This window comes from Pleurodeles waltl, chromosome 5 (assembly GCF_031143425.1).
Source record: "Pleurodeles waltl isolate 20211129_DDA chromosome 5, aPleWal1.hap1.20221129, whole genome shotgun sequence".
Taxonomy (NCBI): Eukaryota; Metazoa; Chordata; class Amphibia; order Caudata; family Salamandridae; genus Pleurodeles; species Pleurodeles waltl.
This window is the reverse complement of record NC_090444.1, coordinates 145,335,091-145,347,929: the sequence shown is the minus strand read 5'-3', so window position 1 is coordinate 145,347,929 and position 12,839 is coordinate 145,335,091. Positions and strand designations below refer to the sequence as shown.

General features: G+C 43.3%; 1 long non-coding RNA gene across 2 annotated transcripts in view; it reads left to right on the top strand.

Moving 5' to 3' along the window:
- Positions 1 to 4,320: 4,320 nt before the first annotated feature.
- LOC138297228 (uncharacterized) overlaps positions 4,321 to 12,839 on the top strand; it is a 266,626-nt gene continuing 258,107 nt past the window's right edge. Inside the window, exon 1 of one of the 2 annotated variants that reach the window (XR_011203948.1) lies at positions 4,321 to 4,367. This is a non-coding gene — a long non-coding RNA (uncharacterized lncRNA). The remainder of the gene's footprint in view (positions 4,368 to 12,839) is intronic. The other variant, XR_011203949.1, reaches the window with a different exon arrangement.

The window sequence follows — 12,839 nt, the reverse complement described above, 5'->3', positions numbered from 1 at the left end:
AATCCATTCAGAGCTCCAAACTGGATTTTGGAATAGCCGTGCTCATCAAGTTACCCACATGAAGTCGGGCTCACAGCAAAATAGTTCTAAACTCCACTGCTTGACTTGTCTCAAACACAAAAGGAACAGAACACATCACACCTGCCTACACTCGCTAAACTGTCTCTTGGTAGAAAATGGGAGCAGATTAAGAACACGTTGCTTAAGCTGCAAAGCTGTACATTGTAACTGCCCATCATACTTACCACAGAAACTACAATCCAGTGAGAAACAACATTTCTAGAAGCTAAGATAACTGGTACTTGAAATCCCTAAATTCAACAAACAGAATACACTCAACCAATTGTTCTATGTAGAGCGCCAATAATCTGGAAAAGCCTTGACTATGAGCTAAGGATGTCCCCCTCCTACCTCGACATTAAGAGGTATGATAGAATTTCTATTCCTTTATTAATGGCTTTTAATTTACTCAGCAATTCATGCTCCATCATTCCAACTATGAAAAGAAAATAGGACTGCTTTTTGACTCCTGCACACAGAGTTGCCCTACGATTTTTGATTTGGTCTCCTTTCTATACTCTGACATAATGTAGTTTTGAAAAGTAAATGCATAACTTAATGTTTTAAAGTATCCTCCTCTGTGACACAAACTTTATACAATTTAATAAGCCCGCACAGGTAAGTATTGACAGTTGTTTAGGGACCAATCTGACCTCCACTCAGGTATGGTTGTGCTCCGAGGGCTATCAAGGAGCCCTTATCTTCTTCCAACTTCCTCTTTGCCTCTGGACCTCCCAGTCTGTTGCTCAAATTCCCAGAGAGCAGGCAGGGACAGAAAGCAGGCATTCCGGACAGTGCGACTTGCCCGGAGAGCCTGCCCACGCGGTCTGCATAGGAATCTACTGCTTAGCCCACCTCAAATGTTTCAGACAAAGAGCTTCAACCCCAATTTGAACAATCCCTCTTGAAGAGTCATCTGGGAGACCATCTGGGGTCAGCCACTAGTCGAGTAAAAAAAAAGTCTCCCAGCAGGTATTCTAATAGTGAAAGTAGAGTGGGTGGGGACCAGTGATGATAGTGCACAGATATGTGATGGCAGTATGGACCCATTTTGCCAGGCTGTTGCCAACAGATTCCACCAAAAGGTCTAAGCAACTGTTCCATTGAGTGACCCTATCAGGCCAGTGGAAAGACTCCTGCCTTACTCAGGCTGCATGGTGGTCCTCCTCTACTTTCCTCCTTTGTGAATCAGGCTGAGTTGCTGGTAGTTATGTGATTTCACTGTCTATCTGAGCCCTGCAAGAAGCTGGAGTCACAGACTCAGCATATGAAGGGTAAACCTGGGCAGGTATGGGTCTCCAGTACTCATTCAGTAGGTGCTTATATTGAAGATTAAGCAGTGCATATAGAAGTGCACACTATCAGAAAATGGGGACCTGTGACTTTTTATTAAAATCAGTTTATCTCTTTCACCATTCTGCCCACTACTTAGAGAACTATGGAAATTCCACAGATAATACATGCTAACAGGTCTGACCTCCCAGGATGTGTTCTTACATCAGACGAAGAATAATTTGGGCATAGATTGCTTTGGTGAATCTAGATAGTCTTCGATTAATCAAACATCCATGTGAAGACGACAATACATTTGGAAGTCAAATCTAGAAAAAGAGCCATAGAAATGACCACTACATCCATGAAAGAAAGGAGTAATGCAAATTGCCCACTCTCATTTCTAGAAGATAGTGCTGAAAAATAATAACACAGTACTCATTTAAGGCTGTGTAATTGAAGCAAGTAAACTTTAAATACTTTAACAGGTATCCATTAGAGGACACATCCAATGCCAGCAAACATAGTACTCCCAGCGTATATTACATTTGCTAGAGTTAAAAGATCACAGTTGGATATTGCAATTAAGCAGATGGTCTGCCATGAGGCAAGCTTCTGCCTGAGTCAATCACTGCCTCTCAAAGGGTCCAAAGCATTTACACTGAATCAAATATGTGTTCAGTCCTCTTGCATGAATACTTTGGGAGTAATAATGGGATAATGTCTCTGGTTTCATTGTGTTGTCCTTTAAAACTAGGGTCATCATTAAAATGGACAGCCAGAGTATTCATATTGTGTCTTTAGTTGTGAAATTCCTGCACAGGATTAAGATAAGCCCAGGTGAATTAATTTGGCAATAATATTTTTATTAACTGCTTCAGTACAGCCGTCAGCATGATCCACTACATTACCTATAGAGTGTGGTCATCAGAAAAGTGTTGACAGCTGCACAATTAAAGAAAATGCTTCTGGGGAAATGTCCAGAAGCATTTCTTTTTCTAACAGCAAAGCTGTGATGCAAGGGAGAAGCCTCCTTTACATTCCCTGACCTTGATTTTTAATTTCTGTTTTGCTGTAACCAGAGTGTGCAAAGCACACTGATGTAACAGTAAAGCACAGTGATGGTGCCAGGGGCATAACCTAGCCCCTGGGGACCCATATCTGCAGGAATATCTCTCCCATGTGGATCCCTTCTTGGGGATCGCCCTCAAAGGATGATTCCCAAGTATAGACCAACTCCACTGGATACTGGTTGCGGTGGGACTGAAAAAGCAATACAAGCTGCATCTCAATAATTTAACTTTGAGTATTGCATTTTTGTGGATAACTAATAAACACTATATACGCCAGAAGACATAACAATGTTTTACTTTTGTACATCAACCATCAGGGCAAAGAATTATAGAGGAAACTGCCACCAATTGCTATTGTTTCCAACTTACTTTCATTATTTTGTATTTCAGTGATTTAGATTCATTGCCAAAACCACGAGTAATCTACACAGATGACCCCTTCTGAATTTGAAATATTGTCTAGCTTTCAGAGATATCCATCTTTCAAAGCTCACTTAAAGGTATCATAGCTGTTTCCACAACACTTGGAAGTTTATTAAAACCACAAAAAATAGGAAGGGTGAACTACTGGTTAAAAATGCAAAACCTGTGGTACAAAATGGTTTTCTTTGACTACTCTGTTGCTGAAACCTTTGAAGATGGTGTGCTTAGCAAAACAAACCTTTTGATGGTGCTATCAGAACAAACACAGACGTTCTTGTACAGCATTTTTCCCCATTTGAACTTTTGCTATATTTTGACTATTTTCTCGTTTTCTTCAGGGGGAATCCATAAACCTTGGGTACTTTAAAAAAAAAAAAAGGATGCACAGTTGACTGGGATATGCTTTGTGCAAAAAAGGTTATGAAGGCCTAAGTGTGACATGGTCCATACATAAAAAAGACTCAGCACTGGGAGTTGAAACATTTCATCAGGTAAGGGTTGAGAATGAGAGCTGGAGGGGGAACAAGGGAATAGGATCAGTTACTGTAATATTTCCAAATGTAAAGTTATTCTCATGACCTGCTAAGCTTTTGGGAAATGAAGTTCTTTAGGTACCTGGAGGAGCATGATTTGTAAAGCTAAAATGTAATGGAATTTAATGAGTTGTACCATCAGGATAGAGCATGTGACTTAATTTGACTCAGCACTAAAAACTTCACCCAGCCTGGGCATGGGAAGTACAGACAGAATGATAGCTTCTTCTTGATTCTGTAGATGATGGTAGATGAAATTCTTAGACAGTGGAATTATTTTTCTGATTAGTTATGATAAAGAATAAAACTACATGCCAACTAATTTTAGCAGCCCCAGGCACTCCGACTTCAACTTCACAGAGGGACATGATGTGCTCAACTATGTGAGACTGAGCAATAATAGGTCTTTGAATGCCTGACTGGTTCTACACACATGCTTCACTGAGTGGATCAGCTTATTCCTGTCCTCTGCTTACAGGTGCAAGTAACCAAATGAACCTCGGGGTTGCCTTGCACAAGAGGCAATGCCACATGGCACACGGAAAACCAAAGTGTTAAGAGACTAGACAGGGGTGGCTCCATCACTAAGGCGGAGGAGCGTCACCCTGCTGCTTTCAGCTGAATTAAAATAAACTGATGATAACGGATCGTTATTAGGATTTTATTTTTTCTGCTGAGCCAGGATAGGATGGGGTGGGGCAGTGGGTGCTGAAGGGAGGAGTGGTGGTATGTGCATCTTAAGTGCGCATGTCTGTTTGGTCGGCCGTGTTGGGCCAGCCAAACAGACATGCTCACTTTGCATTTCTCCAGCCAGCTGTATTGCACAGCTGGGAGGAGAAAGTGCACAGTGTGCCACTTCCTCTGTGAGTGCAGGCTGCTCACACCAATCACGGCGCTGCTGTCATGAGCATGACAGCAGCGTTGTGATTGGCTGAGCGGAGTCTGGAAGCCTGTGTGCTTCCGGACAAAGAGGAGGATGGAGGAGACGAACGTGTCTCCTGACCAGGTGAGTGTTTTTTTGTTGTTTTTTTTTAATCCCTGCCCCGCCACCCCGTTCAGTGGCAGCCGCCACTGACACTAGTTAAATGGTGAACTGATTTGCATCACATTATCAGTTAGCCAGAGTGTCCAATGAGAAATAAAATGCACGATCTTAGTGTGGGAATCTTTGTGTCACCCTCCTTACTAGAGACCCTATCTGCTACCACACCACAAGAAGAAAGTTATACTGCAGTGGAAGTCTTTAGGATCCTTGGCTATCGATATGGAATTTTACGTAGGTGTATACTTCATGTCATAAATCAACAGAAGGGCTTAGAAGCACGACAAGCCTTTCATAATTTTGTAATCGAAAATAGACTTGTATGTAGCAATATTGGCACTTGCATTGCTTAGAGCCTCTTCTATTCTGAAGAGTATGGTCCCATTATATGATGTAGCTCTAAATCCTTGAACCACGCTCGTATCTAAGCACTCACTTTGGAGAGACAGAGAAGTGAACAACGATAGATAAAGCCATTGCCCACCTACACCAAATATTGAACTAAGCACGGCAATGGAGATAACGCCCATCCTTCCTCTTTAGAGCAGATACAGCACAGACCAATGTATCAGTACTAATTATGTAAAACGTTCAAGTTTGGTATAGAAAACCGAGTAAATGTTACTCAGCTCCTATATAGGGGATCATCAAATTGGCTGTAAAAACACAACGGTAAATATCAGTCTTCATGTTTGTCACGTTTATGAGTCCTCAAAAATAAGCTCATTTGTAGGCTGCAAATAGCAGAGGAAGATATTTTTTATTCATGTGGGTTATCAGCCAATGCCTGGCACGTTCCTTTACATAAATGGCATTGGCCATTTTCTTGACGCAGGCAAAGAGCTATAATAGCAGAATTCAATATGAATGTCATTTTCTAGTGAAACCTTTAGCACGATGCCTGATATAGAGGTCAGTAGTCATAGGACTTCTGTTAAAAAAAGTGCAGAAATCCCACATGCCCCTCTCTGATTTTCCTTCCTTGTTATGAGAGTAATGACAGGTGACCTTCCTAAAGGCTGAGGTGCGACCAGCCTCATCATAGGCATGCCATTAGGCAATGCTGATAGAACTGAAAATAGTGACGGACCACCTGACAATCTTCAGTGGCACAATCTCAGAGCAGGACCTCCATACAAAACATGCCAGACATTCACAGAAATCCCTCAATTTCTAGTATCCACATGTTGTTACCTTAATTTATTCATACCAGGGCATAGTCGTATTCCCTCAATATAATGTTCAGACCTAAGCAGCTCCAGACATGTTACTGGTAGCCAGCAGAGAGTGAACACAACCACACCTCTAATGACAATTCTTAAATGGTGCAGACGTTTCTTCGCTGGTGTTGTGGAGGTGTTTCTTCCACAACACTGGTAACTGCGCAGTTCATTAACAGAGAAATCTGCCCCTTGGCAATATTTATGAAAGATAGGTGGGCGGATGAGTGGGGGAAATTATGTACCCCCATTTGCCTTCACTTCCTATTGCTCCTGGTGGCATAAGCGCAATGACAACTCATGGTGCAGTCGGTGATGCTGATTGATGCCATGCTCTGCCAGTCTTGCTGTCACTCCTTGATGCTTTCAGCCACGCAGGCTTACCTAGAGCACTCAAGCAAATGCAAAAGTAGGCAAGAGGAGGTTTTCTCAACAGTGTGCAGAAGAACACTGAAGTCCATACAGGGCGTTTGACACAGTGATGACGGCAGAGTTCCAGCTACTGTTAAGACAACAGTGGAGAGAATGTAAGTGCTGCCAACTAGACAGTTCTGTCAACAGCAACTGCTGAATGCCAAGACAAATGTGCAGAGAAGTGCACTAGCTGGAGTTGCAGCAGGTTTGTGCTCTCCTTCATGGGCTCTCTCTCAAACTGAGGGGCTATAATATGGCCTCTCCCTACTACGGATCAAGTTTTGTAGGAAGAAGCCAGCTCTTGTGTAGTCTTCTGAAGATAAGATAGTTATTTATGGATCTTATATTTGGGGGAAATGAATTCCATAGTTTGGCTGCTTGAACAGAGTATGATGTACCTCCTGTTGTCTTTTTCTTGTATGGTGGTGTTTTGAGGCAGGGTGCCAATCTTGAGCGGCAATTTCTTTGTTGAATGTGTTTGGTGATATTATTCCTGATGAAAAGTGGTCCTGTTCCATGTATTGCTTTGCAGGTGATACAAAACAGGTTGAAGGTGGATCTTCTGGCAACCGCTAACCAATGTAGGGCCCTCAAGGCAGGGGAGATATTGTGGCTTTACATGTAGGAGTAGTCTGGCATTCGTGTTCTGAATGTGTTGTAGTTTTTTCATAGTAGATAGAAATGATCCATGGTAGAGGCCATTGATGTAATCCAGTTTAGATAGTACAAGAGAAATAGTAGCCAGGATGTTTTCATGATGATCAACCTTCATCTTGCTAATTTTTCCATTTGGGCATTCATTGTTAGCTTGGAGTCCGTGATAATTTCAAGGTTTCTAACTTCCTTTGGTACTTCAAGAGGTGGTCCTAGATCATCAGGCCAGGCGCAGAGTAGGTCATATTTTTTCCAATCGCCACCTGTGAGTATTTCCATTTTTGGAAGCATTCAGTTTGAGATGGCTCCACGTCATCCACTGATCAATGGCTCTGGGGCAACTGAAGATGTGACTTTCCAATGTCTTTTGGGCATTCCAGTTCAAGGAGTATTTGTGTGACATCTGCAAAGTTGTAGCACATGAGTTGAAATTCATTGATCATTGCCATTAATGGCATCATACAGATACTGAAAAGCATGGGTGAGATAAATTAGCCTTGAGGGATCCCTGCTTTTGTGAAGTAGGGTTTGGATGAGAAAGAGAGAGTATGGACAACGTTTGTTCTGTTTTGAAGGTAGGATGAGATTCATTTCATTTGAGAGCAGCTTCATAGAGTCTTTATATTAGGTTGTCATGGTTAACTGTGTCAAAGGCAGCTGAGAGGTCCAAGAGAAATAGTGCAGCAACTCCATTGCAGTCTATTGTATTTTTAAGATCATCACAGATGGCGATGGGGGCAGATTCAGTGCCTCTTCTTGGGAAGAATCCAGTTTGGTAGTCTGAAAGTATGAAGTTATCTTTAATGAACTGTGACATCTGGGTGAATGCTGCTCTTTCTATCAGTTTGTCCAGGAGAGGTTTATTTGTAATTGGTCTGTAGTTGTTGGGGTTGTGCAGGTCCAGGTTTGTATTCTTTAATAATGAGCACATGTATGCCTCTTTAAGGTATTCAAGAAAGATTCCTGTAGTTAAATAATTATTGATGATTCTTCTTACTGGTGTGGCAGCAGAGCTAGAGTAAAGAATGATCTTGAAGATTTGTGGTGGACAAGGGTCAGAAGGGCAGCCAGAAGGCCTGCTTGCTTTGACCAGATCCATAAATTTACTTAGTGATATTTGTTTGAAGGAGTGCATAGGCTAGACTGACTTACTCTTGGAGGGGATTTTTGAAAATGGGTTGGTGCTGGTGTTGTCCTTTTTTGTAAATAGGAGTCCAATGTGTCTGCCTTGGTTGTGTAATCATTTGCCACTTTGCGTGCAAATTCTTGACTAATGGGATGAGTTCCTTCCATCCATTTAGGTTTTTGAAATTCATTGAGACTTCTTTAAAATTCTTTATTTGCACGTTTAGCATTTTGAATTCTGTCTGAGTAATACCCTTTTTGCTTTTTTGATTGATGATTTCTATAGTTTGTTAAGTTTGCATAGGTGAAGTTTGCCTTGAATGTTGTTTGTTTTGAGCCAGGTTCATTGTAGCCTTCTGATTTGCTGTTTTATATTTGTTAGTTCTGTATTTCTCCAAGGTGCTGGTTTTGTTTTGTCCTGTTTTGTTTTTCTGAGTGGTATTAGGATATTGAAACGCTTCCTGTAGCCACTCATACATTTTTTTAACAGAATGTGTCTAGATCTGTGTTGACAGTTAGTTGTGTTGCTAAGTATTCAAAATTGAGTTTGTTCCATGGTCGATAGGTGAATGTATGTAAGGTGGTCTTGTCTGTGTTGATTTGTCATGCCTTATGTTGGGAAACTACCAAGTGACGGTTTGACCGTGTGACTGGTGTGATGCTTTGAACAGTAACTAGTTCTGGGTTTGCAAAAATGACATCTAGGATGCATCCAGCGATGTGTGTTGGATTTTGTACAATCTGATGTAGGTTCATTGTGACTAGGCCAGTGATGATAGCTTTTGAATGGGTCATATTGGGTTTGTCAAACCAAATGTTGAGGGCCTCAAGAATGCATAGACTGGAGTATAGTGTTACAAGCTTTTAACTATGTCTAGAAATGTGTCTCAGAATGTTGAGTCGTTAGGTGGTGGCCTGTTAAGGAGGAGGACATTACAGGATGAGGGCCTCACAACGGTATATGGAGATCTTGTCTGTTTTGCTGAGATTAATGTTTTATTTGAATATAACAGCTACCCCACCTCTTCTTTTGCCTATACAGTTTTGTGTGAATGTTTGATAGCCTGGAGGAATGGCTTCATGCAACACTGGGGCCATGTCATCTCTAACCATGATTCAGTTATGAAGAGTAAATCAGGTCGTGTGTCAGTGAGTTGGTCGTAGATGTAGTGCTTTTAGAGAGTGTTCGAGCATTTGTGCATGGGCAGTTTAGAGATTATGTATTGGTGGTGGTGTTAATTTGTTTTGGAGAAGAGCGGGCAGTATATTTTGAACCTGTAGCAGGTGCGTCATTAGTGCTGATATTAACTGTATGAAGGACACAATAGTGTTGTTTTTCAGTATTGATTTCCTCATTCAGCAGGCTTAGAAGTCATTTTGTTGGGTCTGTGCCAGTGGTAGGGATGGTGTTTGAGAGTGGCATGGTGAATTGTCTTCTTTTTGTAGAGTAGCCTTGTTGTGTAATAGACACGGAGATGCAAAATTGTGGCGTGGCATGTTCTTTATTTCGATTGCGCCTTTTTAGGGTGGAAGGCGTATGGGTTAGGAGTGGTGGTGGTGGAGCATGTGGGTCATAGTCTAAGACTCTAAATTGTGCAATGGATGAGAGGCGGGTGAATGAATGTTGCTGTTTTGGGGTGTTTGTGGTAGTTGTTGGTGAAGATTGGGAATTTTGAAATAAGTTGGATCAGGAGTTGTATTATTTGTATAGTCATGAGGGTAGTATGTGTAGTGGAATGGAGTGTAAGGATTGTATGGTTGTGTGTAATTTGTAAACAGAGGAAGGTATTGATGGGTGGTGTGATACAAGGCTGAGTATAGGTTTCATCATGATAAAAAAGTGGTCTGTTAGGAGCAAATATAAGATAAAGCTGGTGTTTGTATGAACAGGGAATGTGTTTCTGGATGCATTGCAGTTATGCATAATGTGGCCTTGTGTTGTGCTGGTGATGCGTGGATGTGTTAGTGGTATAGGACAGAGTTGTGCTTTGTGTGAGAATAAAGGTGCCATAATGTTGTAGTTGTGGTAAAATTGTAAATAGGTTTGACATGTGGGGTTGTGTAGTGGTTGTTGAGACAATGAAACCTGTATGAACTTTCTTTGAGGTGCATGAGTAGAATGCCTTTTGCTAAGAATGTGTTTGGATGTTGAAGGATGTTGAGGGGTTAAAGTGGCTTGTTGAAAGTCAATCAATCAAGCTTCTTGCAGAGCGTGAGCTTTTCACCCCAGGGGTTTCCAGGCACTAGACGGATGCTGCGGGCCTCTTCTGGCTGGAGATGGTAGTCGGGGAGCCAAGCCTTGAGCTGCTTTCTGAAGTCCTTCAGAGAAAGGGACATGCCTAGGTGGAGGGGAAGGTCATTCCAGGATCTAGCTGCGAGGTGTGAGAAGGAGCAACTTCCAAAGCAATTGCGGCGGATGTGGAGTATGAGGGCCTGGACAAGGGAGGTTGAGCTGAGTTCTTTGGTATTTCGGTGGAATGTGAGGAGGTTGTGGATGTAGTCGGATCCAGCATTGCGGAGGACCTTGTATGCGTGCCTGAGGAGCTTGAAGAGGCATCTTTGCTGGACAGGGAGCCAGTGGAGGTCCCTGATGTGGGGAGTGATGCTGGTTCTGCTGGGGAGGTTGAGGACGAGTCTTGCCGCTGCATTCTGGGTGGTCTGGAGGAGGTTAATGAGCTGTTTCCGGCATAGAGTGCATTGCCGTAGTCGAGATGGTTGGAGATGAGGGCCAGGGTGACTGTTTTCATGGTGGAGATGGGGATCCATCAGAAAATCTTGTGGAGCATGTGGAGGATGTAGGAGCAGGCAGAGGAGGCGACGTTTATCTGTTGCTTCATGGCCAGTTGGGTATCCAGGATAATACAGAGGTTTTGTGCATGATCCGTGGGTGTGTATGAGGAACCGAGTGTGGCGGGCCACTATGTGTTGTCTCAGGGGGAAGGTGGCTCTGGGTGCAGAGATAGCTCCGAGCTGGTCGTGCCAAAGCTGTTTTGCTGCTCCAGTCAAAGTCACTTCCTTGAGGCTGCAAACTCATAGGAGGGGGGTCGTTAGAGACATCGGTCCCTATGCTGGGGGGGGCCTGGAGTTGGCAAACATCATGTGGCAGTCGCTTTCCGTGCAGGTAACAAACAAGCTTTTGGTAGTTGCAAGGGTGGTCCACGAGCTTTCTGGCAGCTGGAGGTCATTTGGTAGGGGATAGAGGCTTCAAACTTGGCATGGCCCTCACTCCCACTCCTTGGATGCTAGACACCGAGCTCCTTTGGGCTCAGGCACTCGGAGTCCGTTGGGTGTCAGATCTTTGTCCTCAGCAGTTCTTTACTCCTGCAATTTACAGGAAACTTGTGCCACCAGTCAGGCTTGGGATTTCGGTATCCATGGGGGTCCCTCTAGTCGGGACCAATGAGTTTTCACCAATAGCACACGCTGGGCACATGGTTCCAGTACTGTCTCCACACTTCAATCTGGCCCATATTTATACTTGGTTTGTGCTGAATTAGCGTAATTTTTTTTACACTAATTCAGCGCCTACCTAAGTCCATATTCATACTTACTTTGGCGCTAGACACGTCTAGCACCAAAGTTATGGAGTTTACGTCATTTTCTGAATGTGGAAACCTACCTTGCGTCAATGAGATGCATGGGAGGGGTTCCCGTGCAGAAAACAACTATATGGCCTTAGCGTCATATTTATCCCCCGTGCTAACATCTAGCACAAGGGGAAGGGGGCCTTAAATAATGGCACTAAGCTTGCTTGGCACCATTATTCAAGCCATGTCGCGTAGGCTCTCATTGTTCTAATGAGACTACTGAATTTTGAGCAGCAGAATCGCCTGTGGTGTGGGAGACTAAGTCTGAGCCACTGCGGGTGACTTCTGTCGCTCCAATCCTAGTTTTACTCTGACTAACTAGGAGTGCCTCTTCTCTACCCAAGGATAGTGATGACTGGGCAGCCGAGCGCATGACATACTTGGCTTCTCAGGGAAGTCGTGGTCACTCAGGTCTCATCCGCTTCTCTCATTTACAATTCACTCTCATATATAAATGACAAACAGAGGCAGTATATGTTTCAATAATGAGTTTAATAAAACAACTGCATCTTAGATAGCAAAGCGTGAGCGGCAATAACCAGGATGAGACAACATGACAGAATTAAAATTGTGACGAGAAGAGTGAAGCATAAAAACAATGCTATCATTTTGTCACTATTATCAATAGACTAATTTCTACCTAGGTTATGATCGATCACAGCATGTTAAGCTCTAAATCTGCCCTTCAGGTTCCCCTGGGAAGACATCAACCCCCGTACCTGAGCAAAGGCCTGCGGTCTGCGTTAGCATCTGTAGCGAAGCATTCAGCAATCAGCATACAGTCGTGGTTCCCTGGCTGGAATATCCCTCTAACGTGCAAGCAACAAAGAAGTGTTTTTATAATAACACAGCTGATGGTCTGAGAAAATGTCCCTACGTAAGGATGTGTGTTTTCTACGAATGTTGGAGACTAAACCTCTACCACGTTCACCGGCAATGTACCATACTGTAGCCTTAGAAGAAGCACAGAGTGATCAAGAATGTCTTGTTTGAGAACAGAGTGCTGTACTAGGCAAAAACAGTCATATAAACGGAAATAAAACACGACAGGATTCGGATGGGTCATTGTAGAGCTGGACATCTGAGTAGTGGTCAGATGCCAACCCTTGTTATCCAATGGACCGCCGATTACTCAGCAATGCAGTTTAAATGCCAGCATGGGGACATATGTGCTCCTGCACATATGCCCTCATTCATGGAACAGTGCATCCTGTCCCCTGTGCTAGAGTGGGCCTACCTTAGGGTTCACTGACCTCTCCATGGGCAATAACAGGGACTCTGCCTGCACCTGGTGTGGACAGAGTCTCACTCGAGCAGCAGGCTGCTCGTGCAGGCTGACATGGCAGCTCTGCAGTCTCTCTTTTACTTGAGGTATCCAGGGTGGCACAATCAGTGCTGCAGCCCTGGTACCACCTTTACTACCGTTGCCCTGGCTG